We start from the raw sequence: 9901 nt of genomic DNA, 5'->3' as shown, positions 1-9901 counted from the left end.
GGTTTAAGGAATGTTTCAAAGAGCAAGAAGGAGAAGAGGCTAGTGCTTCCAAGATACAACACAGCCTGGTTGCACCTCAGCTGCTTTCCCTCCTTCTCTGACATGGCACAGTAGTTAAACAGCTGAAACTGGCCATTAGCTGCTTTGTGAAGCAGGAGCAGCACTGAGGAGAGCAGAACGTTATGGACACCTTCCTAGGATTATACCTCCATGTTCTACCTGGCAGCTCAAAACACTGAAAGTGATAACTGGCCTTCAGAATTTGCAATACCTGAATTTCCATTTCAGCTTCTCCTTTGGTTTCACTGGCCACCCATTAAATCTAACTCTCAATTTATAAAATGGTTAAGCCTCAAATTTTAAGGATGATTAAAAACCAGTTTTCAAATGTTTTTAATCTGAATATGTGACAAGTTTGGATTTCAAACATGATGAGCAAAGGAGTTTAAATGTCTTTAAATATTTAACTTTATTTTTTAAAATTTTCTTCATTTAAAATATTTCTCACCCATCTTTCAGAGCAGGATAAAAGTAGTCCCATATAATAAAACTTGATACAGAGATAAAACAACAACAAATTCATAAAAACAGCAAGCAACAAACACCAACCATAAAGCATCTGTCCTAGACAAGACTAAAATTTACAACACAATTCCATCTCTAAACAATCCAAGATAATTGGGCATATTCTGCTAGTAACTGGACTGTATGTCCGTTAGATACAGCCAAGAAACAATGGGAGGGAAACAAAGACAGACAGGGAGTGGAGAGAACCAGATACAGCAAGATATCAGTAGCGAGGGCAAAGCGTGACTGGAAATATGAGCCTACAACAAGCCAATGAAGGCACCAGCCAGATAAAGAGGAAGGAATGGTCATAGCCAGGCCAGGCCGCACTGGGTCCCAGAATCTGTCTGTCATCACTTGAAGATGATAATACTTCAAACTCTTTAAGGCTCCCAGAAGCTGTAGGGGTGGAGGGACTTGGAGGAAGTGACTAGAACTAAAAGAACAAGTAATCTTAGTACATCCTCACCCTCCCACCCGAATCTACTTAAGCCATGCTGGAATTCAACCAACCAGTTCTCTGCCTTTTCCATATTGAAAGTCAGATGCACTCAAATGTAGTAATCCCAAGGGTCACTTACCATTCATTGATATTTTTCTAGCATTGCGCAGCTAGACTTCATTTGATGTTACAAATAGTTTTTTTCTTGTTGTTTTTTCATGTTTAACTACCATTCATACATTTCAATCATTTTGTATATATCCATAGCAATGACTACATATGAGAGCATATAAAAGAAAATACAACCTTATAACAATTATACATGAGCTTCAAGAAAAGCAAACTAGATATCCAAATAAGTATCAATAGAGCATCTACATACCACCACCTACTCAAATATCACACTTCTTGTGAAGTCCTCAGTCCACTACATAATTGGATGTGTTTACCCTTCCAATGTTATAATTTCAGTCCTTTAGTTGCCAAAAGTGTTGTCCATGGGGTCGCAAAGAGTTGGGCATGACTTTGCAACTGAACAGAAGTTGTCAAAAGCATGTGGAAAATACATTTACACTGACCATTGGTTAATATTCAAGAAGGTAGATAATTTAAAAGAGCATGTACGTCAGCAAATGTTAAAGCTACTCCAGTACAAAACCTATCCATATAATAACCTCCTCCCAGAACAAATAACTACTGGACATCACTATATTGCCCCTGAAGAAGAAACTTTAGCTGCATTTCACCTCCAAACAATTAGCCAAATCAGGGAAACCCTTATTAAAGAGACATTGTGGCATCGAGCAAACATAAAACAAATTTTTTTGCTGTATCACATACAGCTTAAGAGATGTGATAGCTATAGATACCAAAGATTAGGCAAATGGGACAGTCCCCTATTCCATTTTTAATTAAAATGCTGTGCATCATCATCTATAGCAGGCATGGATGGTAGATCACTTTGCCTAAGCAGCCTCCATAAGTGATGTCAATAAAGACAGGGTCTCTGATGCTGTAAATGTTGGCAGGCCTGGCCAACAAATGCTGCAATTGCAAGTACTGCCATTCAACCACAGCTGGCAAATCATATTCTGACACAGGATAACCTACAAGAACTCATCATCAGCTCTCACCAGTTCGTCCAAAATAAAAATAGCTTTTTCTGTCCACCTCTACTACAAAAACATTTTCTTACCAGTTTTTAAGGTGTGGATTGCATTATGCAGTCAATTTAGCATGAGAAAATCAATCAAACTGCAATCTGAAGTAAACAGAAAAAAGCAAAATTTAATTCAAGTCAAAAGATAAGCCCAATGATATAAAGCAAGATTTAGAAGACCAAACCCACCTTCTTTCATTGGAAATTGCATCCTTTTCAAAGATAATCATGTCCAAAGTTACAAAACAAAATTATTCGTCTAGGCATTCTTACCAGCATTGTAATACTCTAACTTACTCTGAGAGTTGCCCACCTTGGTTCTTGAGCTCTTCCTTTGTCTTCAAGCCCTGCCAAAGAAACAAAATTAAATCATGCTGCAAAGTCCCAGACATCCCGCACACCTGTAAGCAGATTTGGCAAGTCCTTCATGGGGTCTAGATTCTTGCGAGTAAAGACTTAGCCTAATTCTATGTTTCATTTTAGTCAACAATTGACTATTTCTGAACTGCTTGGATCCTGATTAAGTATACTCAGTTGGTAGCTGGACTTGACTGCAGTTCTTCTGCCTGGCCTATGGTTGGGCTTCTTCACCTGCTAAGTTGCTTGGCATGCACACTGCGCTGGTTGCTAAGGAGTGTAAAAGCAATTCTGGAAAAGATGCCTGTCTTTCTTCATAAATACAATTCATAAGCCTAGATCAGTGGTGGCGACCCTATGGCATGCCACCTGTTGGCACATGAGCCAAGGCGCCCCAGCAGCCAAGCACTGGATAACAGTGCACACTGGGGCCATGCGCATGCTCAGAAAGGAGTAGCAGTGCCAGGCGATGATGTCATGAGCCACGACCCATGAGCCGCAACTCGTCTGAGCTTTTGCATGGCTGGTCAGCGTGCTGCCAAGGATATATATATATATTTGCTTAGACTGGCTGTGAGTGGTTTTTTCTGGACTAAAACCTCAGTTTTCATGTTTTATTGTAGTCTTGGCACTTTGTGATAAATAAGTGGGTTTTGGGTTGCAGTTTGGGCACTCTGTCTCTAAAAGGTTCACCATCACTGGCCTAGATTCTCACACATCAGGCTAAAGTTATTACTAATTGCGTGAGTGAGTCCTATTTCTGTAATAAACTGATATCTTGCAGCCTGTTCCACCTCACAAGGTTTAAGGTACATGCTCCTACTTTCCACACTTGCACTTTGAGTGCTCTCTTTCCCATGCCGACTGATCCTTGGAAGCACTCCCCATAGTTTCCCACTGCTTAGTCGAAAAGGAATCAGGCAGTATATTCCAGTTGCATAGCAGATGTATGTGTGCAAATCAAACACACAGCTGTAAATAAATTGCCATAAATTGCACTTTAAAAACTGCAGCTTATCTTTATTTCTATTTATTAAATTGATATCCCACCTTTCCACTAAAATATTTCCTTCTGGCAGTGAGCAAAATGAATTTTCAGTAAGATGTCCTATATAATAAAAGTGTGTCATCCGTGGACTTTCTTTTATCTGAAACAAGATTTCCAGACTGTAAATTGGAGAGACATGTTTGTAGATATAAAACCATGAAGAAAGTTGGAGTTAAAAAGTTGGAGCTTCTTCTAGCTGTTTCTTCCTGGATACTTTCATCCAAACCCACCCCATCCTTCCTTCCTTACCCACTGTGAAATTAAGTATCCCACACTTCCATATGCCTTTTAGTATGTGTACACATACCACTTAGCCCCATTTAGCCAAGAGTCTTCATCACAAATTCGCAACTCCCTCCGCTAGAGGATTCCTGGCAGAACCTAGGGATGATCCATATGCAGCACATCTGAATCCTCAGAGCAGGCAGGAGGTCAAAAGGAGCAGGGGAAGAGCCCTTCTCTGGCATACTGAGTGGCTTTAAAGATACAGCAGACTCCTCCAGGACACAATTTGGAAACTCTAGACTAGGGTTGTGCAACATCCAGTTCTCCAGATGTTCTGTCCTACGACTCCCATCAGCCCAAGCCACCATAGCTAGTAGTGTGGCTCACACAAGTTGTGGGGCAAAATTTATGGAAACCTACAAGTCCCATCCATCCCCACCCCACTGCACGCTTATTGTCTGATATATATCCTAAGCATCTTAGGGGTATGTGTTGGGGGTGTCTCTGTATGGACAAGGAGGGAACAGAGAGGGTAGTTTCAGAAGTAATGGACGGTATACAAATTTGATACATAAATAAATAAATAATAAGTTCATTTGAGGATTCCTGAACTGTTTCTGCTTCTGGTATGGAGAAAAGAGCTGATTAGGCCTGGCTGAAACTGAGCCTGGACATGGTTTATACAGTATGAAGGAAACATCTCCCCTTGTTTGGGCAGGATCGGCCCAAGCATTTAGTCATCTAGGAATTCAAACAAAAGGAACTTTGCCCCAGCTAAGGGGTCGGGTAGTGGGTGGCCATGTCCATCCCAGGCTCATAGCCCACACTGTGGTTACTCAAAGGGTCTCTGACCCAGCAGCACTCATTATTTACTAGAAATATCAAAACAGGACAGATAATGGATTCTGGTTTTCAGAAAGGCCTGGTGCATGGGTGAAATTCAAAAAATCACCCTGGGACATAGAAACATAGAAACAGAGTGAGTCAGAAGGGGTCTCCCGGGCCATCTAGTCTGACCCCCAGCTCCAGTTGGCTCTGCTCACGACATGCCCACCATTACCTCCTTTGCCCTCTGCAGAGAGGCTTCCTATAGAGTTTCTCTGGCATCTAATTAAGATACATTTTAGGGACAGTTTATACTAAGAGTTGTCTGGATTCATTTTGAACTCTGCTCCTATTCAATCCTTGAATAAGCCATATAATTGGAATACAGTGTTGTGCTTTGGGGGAAACAGAACTGTGCTTATTCTGGTCTTAAGCTGGTACCAACTTTTCCATGAGGCAAACTGCAGCCACTTTTCCAGGCAACTGAATTTAGATGGCATGAGAGTGCAGCTAATTGTTAGTTCTTTATTATTATTTTATTTTTATCTCCAGGGAGGAAGAAAGATGGTGCTTGTGGGTTTTGCCTCAGGTGCCAAAATAGTGTGGTACTTGGGTACTATGTACCTTGACTAGTGGGGGTGGGGGTGTTATTTGAAGCTCCAACTCAGGAAGCAAAATATCTTGGGCTGGCTGTGGGTTGGAGAACCCATAGTCAATTGTGCCATCAGGGCAAGACTTTGGGGCAGAGGCTCAGAGCCCCATTCAGCAGAGTGGGCCCCCAAACATAGCGAGGCTGGTCCATTGCATTTTGAATGAAGTGAAGTAATACGCAATCCCATCTAAAAAGAATCCCACCCACTCACCAGAAATCATTAACTCCAAGGCTAAAATCATCTAACTTCACAACTGCCCATAGCATTAGATTATAGGGCAGGAATTGTGCATAATCACCTTGGATTATGGATTCTTGCTCATGTATGGAGTTTCTTTGCTCAATCAACTGAGCCATTGCTTGGAAGTAATGGGAAGACCAGTCAGGCAGACTGTGAATGCAGATTCCCAACCGCAGATCTCCTGCAAGACAAAGAAGAAAGAGGTACTCGGACAGTACTTCAAGACGAGGATAGACTGCTTGTGCCAGCAAAAGAGTGCAGAAATCCAGTGAGCGAACCAATGCAGGCTCCTGACTCGGAATGCATGCCGGACGCGGGCTAATCAGCGCGAGGGCATCGCTTCCCGCTCAGCCGCCCTCTCTGCCTCGCGAATCCAGTCCTTATAGGGGGAGGGAAGTGATCGTATTGTGCGCCCCGCCGCTGCGTAGAGGTTGAAAGGTCTGAGAGCAGGTTGGCTCTGGAGAGCGCTGTTCCTGTGCTTGCAGATAACAAAGAGGTGTAGCCTGACCCAGGAAACCTGGTGAGATCCCTGCAGATAAACGCCTCCTGGAATACAAAGGCGCTGACATTGCCCTCCCTCCGGGGCTGCCCCATTCCCACAAGCACAGCAGTGCTTTGCTGGCAGGAAAGTGCTGTCAATGGCCCTGAAAGCCAAGGATTGATTATCTCCAAAACCACCTGCCACACTTACCGTGCAGGCACCGGGTCAATCCCTGACACCCACATCTAAACCTAGACAATTGCCAATATGGGCAGAGTGTCTCTGAACATGTGCAGAGTACCTTTTCTTTCTGAAGAGAAAGACAGCCTTGTGAAAGAGTGTATATAAATTACTTAAGATTCTATTTCATTCAAGATGGAAGTGGCATGAAAGCAGAGGAAAGAGCTGGGTAGATAGGTAGAAATGGCTCACGGCTGGGAAATGCAGAGTGGATATGTGCAAATATATTTCTAGGTAGAGAGGAAAAGGTCCAAAACAGGAAACAGCTTACAGAGACATGGAACAAAAAGTATAAGCTCACAGAATTAGACCACTGTAAGGCATATCTCAAGATAATGTAACACTTTAAAAGTTACAGATTGTGGCTTGCCTTCCAGCTGTTAAAAGTATGTTGAAATGTGGTAGGAAAGATTCAGCCACAACTCAGGACATTTAGCTTCCACTGTTTTCAATAACTGAATCAAGAATAAGCCAAAATCCTATTTAAATACATAGGATTAGAAAGTGCTTACCTTTGACTAGATTGTGCTCAGAGGTGTAGAGCTAAGTTATAATCAAAGCTCTAATTATGGTAGTCAAATTGGAAAAGGAAGGAACTTCTGCAAATCAAGGATTTGTCATAATATTTAAGACGATTGCATGCAATGCAAAGCAACATGTGGGGGTAGGGAGGTAAACAACCTGCCAACATGGGAAAATGGCTTTCTGGAACACTTGGTAGTCATCATTTTACAGGATAAGAAATAGGGTGGAATGTTACAAATAGCTAAGCTTTCTGTTTCCCTTCTTATCTTTGATTTCTGCCAGCAAAAAATATAATGAATATATTGAAAATCTAAATCTCAACAAATGATATTGTCTACAAGTCAGCCAAATGCTCTCAGGTTGGGCTTGACCACCCTGAAACAGGTTGACCGCCTTGGTTACAGTGACCAAGTGACATCACTAGCCATGTCTTTCACCTTCTTGTCTGTGTCTCAGCCACCCTGCCAAAAAGAAAGGGGTAAAACTCTTGGTCACAAAGGATGCAAACAGAATTCTAAAGCATCAGCAACCCTAAACCATCAATTACACCCACTCTGCTGCTAGTTTGATGCGCCATCAACATAATTTCCATAGAAATGAATCAGTACCATCCCCTCAGTGAGCCAAGCAGGCCAGTCTTGAGCACAAGTTTCATGAGGAGGGTCTTTGCAGATCCTTGCATATCCTTGTGTTCCTCTGTAGATCCACTCTGGGAAGGGAATGGAGCATGTGGTACTTTTGGACAGTGCTAATGCCAGCGAGCCAGCTGCACCCATTCCTGGAAATCTCTATCTGACACATGCCTTTGTTACATCTCCTTTGGTACTCCGTGTGCGGCTACATCTGAGGAGCGTTCCAAAACTTCAGCTGATTCAGAATGTTACTGCCAATCTCTTGACGGGAGCCGAATATAGGAAGCGTGTGACTTCTTTGCTCCAGCAATTTCACTGGCTGCTGTTTGTTCTTTGGGGTGTTACAAGTCAAAATGCTGGTTATGACCTACCAAGGCCTACAAGACTTTGGAGCAGATTACCTGAAAGGCCCCTGTATGAACTGCCTGGATTTTAAGATCCTTGGGGGAAGCACTTCGTTCTGTCCTGACGATTTCTGGAACTCATTTGGAGGAAATTCAGGAGAGTGGCCTTCACAGTGTTTGTTCCTGGGACGGAATACTTTGCTAAGGGAAGCCTAACTAACCTGATCTCTGATGACCTTTCACTGACAAATACATTTTCATTTAAACAAGATTTTGACCCATAAGGGCACTTGCAAATAGGCTGGAACGGGTTTTAGTTAGTTATTCTAACTGATTTTGTTGATGTTCTGTCTGCCTTGTTTTCATGTTTCTGCAATATATGTTATTGTTGTTTCTCCTGTTTTCCATTCTGTTCTGTTCTTATTTTTGCTGTTAGGTGTTTTGATTGCCATTTGATGGAATCTAAATTTCACAAACATTAAAATTATGTGATTTTACTCAAACGTCATTTATTTATTTAAAATATTTTTACCCCATTCTACACAGAAATCGTCCCAGGGCAGCTTACAATACTAAGAAAAAGGAAAACACTTAGGGTGGATTCACATGGCATATCACATACCACTGTGGGTCTGCTGTGCTTATCTGAACCCAGTTCTGAAGTTCCTGGCAGTAGGGTTATTTTTATGAAACCACACAGAAAATCAGTGCTCTGTTCTAAGGTTCCCACACTTCACCATGGTTTCTCCAGTCTTCCAGATCCAAGATCACTGCTTTACCATGCTGGAATGGAAACACCACAGAGTCCCCTGGCCCTGGGGTGAGGGGTTCCCCCCCCACCCCAAAGAATTTTAAAAGTTCCTGTGGCCCAATTTTCAAAGTCAGTAAAAAAAAATAGTTTGAATAAAAACACCTTTCTAGCACTCATGTTCTTATAACAAGACAACATTGGAAAAGTAGCTACACCACAGCGAGAGCTAAGGATCCAAAATGGTGGGGAGGTTATCACTTTTCATTTGCATCCGGCAGTAGCAGTGAGTTGCATCATGTTTATTTCACAATGTTGGTGATTATTGGCCATCACTTGTTAACACAACAAAGCCATATGTGTACATCACAGTAATGTAACAATTTAACCTATATGATATAATCTAGAATGAGTTTTAAGGCTTGAAGGAGTGTCAAGTCTTTGGAGTCTGAGCCAAAACTACAACTGTGCACAAATGATCTCTTGAAATTCTCCACCCTCTTTGTAGCCTGAAAAATGAAGGGGAACTTTTTATCAAATTTCTCCAGCAGAAAGGAAAATATCTTCTTGAGAAATGTTGGCTTAGCTCCAGCAGGAACCAATAATGGACCTAACCCATGTGTTTCCTCCTTACACACCCTACCAGGGCTGTGTGTGTAATCTACCATCATAGATGACCCCTGCATTTCCTTAATGTATTTTACCTCGTAGACCATTTAAAATTATCTCCAGCTTTGTGATTATAAAAACTGTGTTTCTACTTCTGTTTCCCACCTACCCAGTAATTGCAACCAAATTCCATGCTTTCAGAAATGGGGGAATCATTATTTATTCATTTGTTAGTCAGTCCGAGGGACAATCTAGATCAGTCTCCCCCAACCTTGTGCCTGCTAGACACATTTGGACTGCAACACCCAGAATTCCCAGTCAATGGCCCTGCTGGAGGGGAATTCTGGGAGTTGCAGTCAAATGCTTTGGAAGGCCACCAGGTTGGGAAGGGAAGTCTAGATCCAGCCTGAAAGCATCACAGTGTTTGGCAGACTCCAGGCAGGCTAAAGCCTGATTTGCAACCCCCCTCCCCACTCCCCCCTTTTCTATCAAGTCACTGAATATGCAGACCAAGACTTGTCAGCCGATTTTTGCCCATCCCTTCCCATCTTGTCTTTGTTACATTTTGCTTAAAGAAGAGATCTAGGGATTCTGAAAGTTTGCCTACTAATTTTTCAACCATTGGGTTAGCCTAAAAAAGCTATTGCCTGAGTATGGATTTTAGACTTTTTCTTAGGGCCAGCACTGCACCTTTGCTTTTCCCATGACATCTGGCTACAGTACTTGCCAACCAATATTTTTTAAAGCAGATTGCTGAATGATAGTCCAGAATGGTTCTTTGATGTTTCATCTGTGGGAGCTAATGG

At 42.2% G+C, this 9901-nt stretch overlaps 1 long non-coding RNA gene across 1 annotated transcript; it reads right to left on the bottom strand.

Moving 5' to 3' along the window:
• Window positions 1–451: 451 nt before the first annotated feature.
• Window positions 452–2837, bottom strand: LOC123026608. Its single transcript, XR_006415335.1, has 2 exons — window positions 2482–2837; window positions 452–2270 (listed from the first exon to the last, which is right to left on the bottom strand). It is a non-coding gene; the product is annotated as an uncharacterized LOC123026608 (long non-coding RNA).
• Window positions 2838–9901: the final 7064 nt, after the last annotated feature.

Source organism: Varanus komodoensis, unplaced genomic scaffold, assembly GCF_004798865.1.
Source record: "Varanus komodoensis strain SLA01 unplaced genomic scaffold, ASM479886v1 scaffold1, whole genome shotgun sequence".
NCBI lineage: Eukaryota > Metazoa > Chordata > Lepidosauria > Squamata > Varanidae > Varanus > Varanus komodoensis.
The sequence above is the reverse complement of the archived record's forward strand: the minus strand, read 5'-3'. Positions and strand labels throughout refer to the sequence as shown.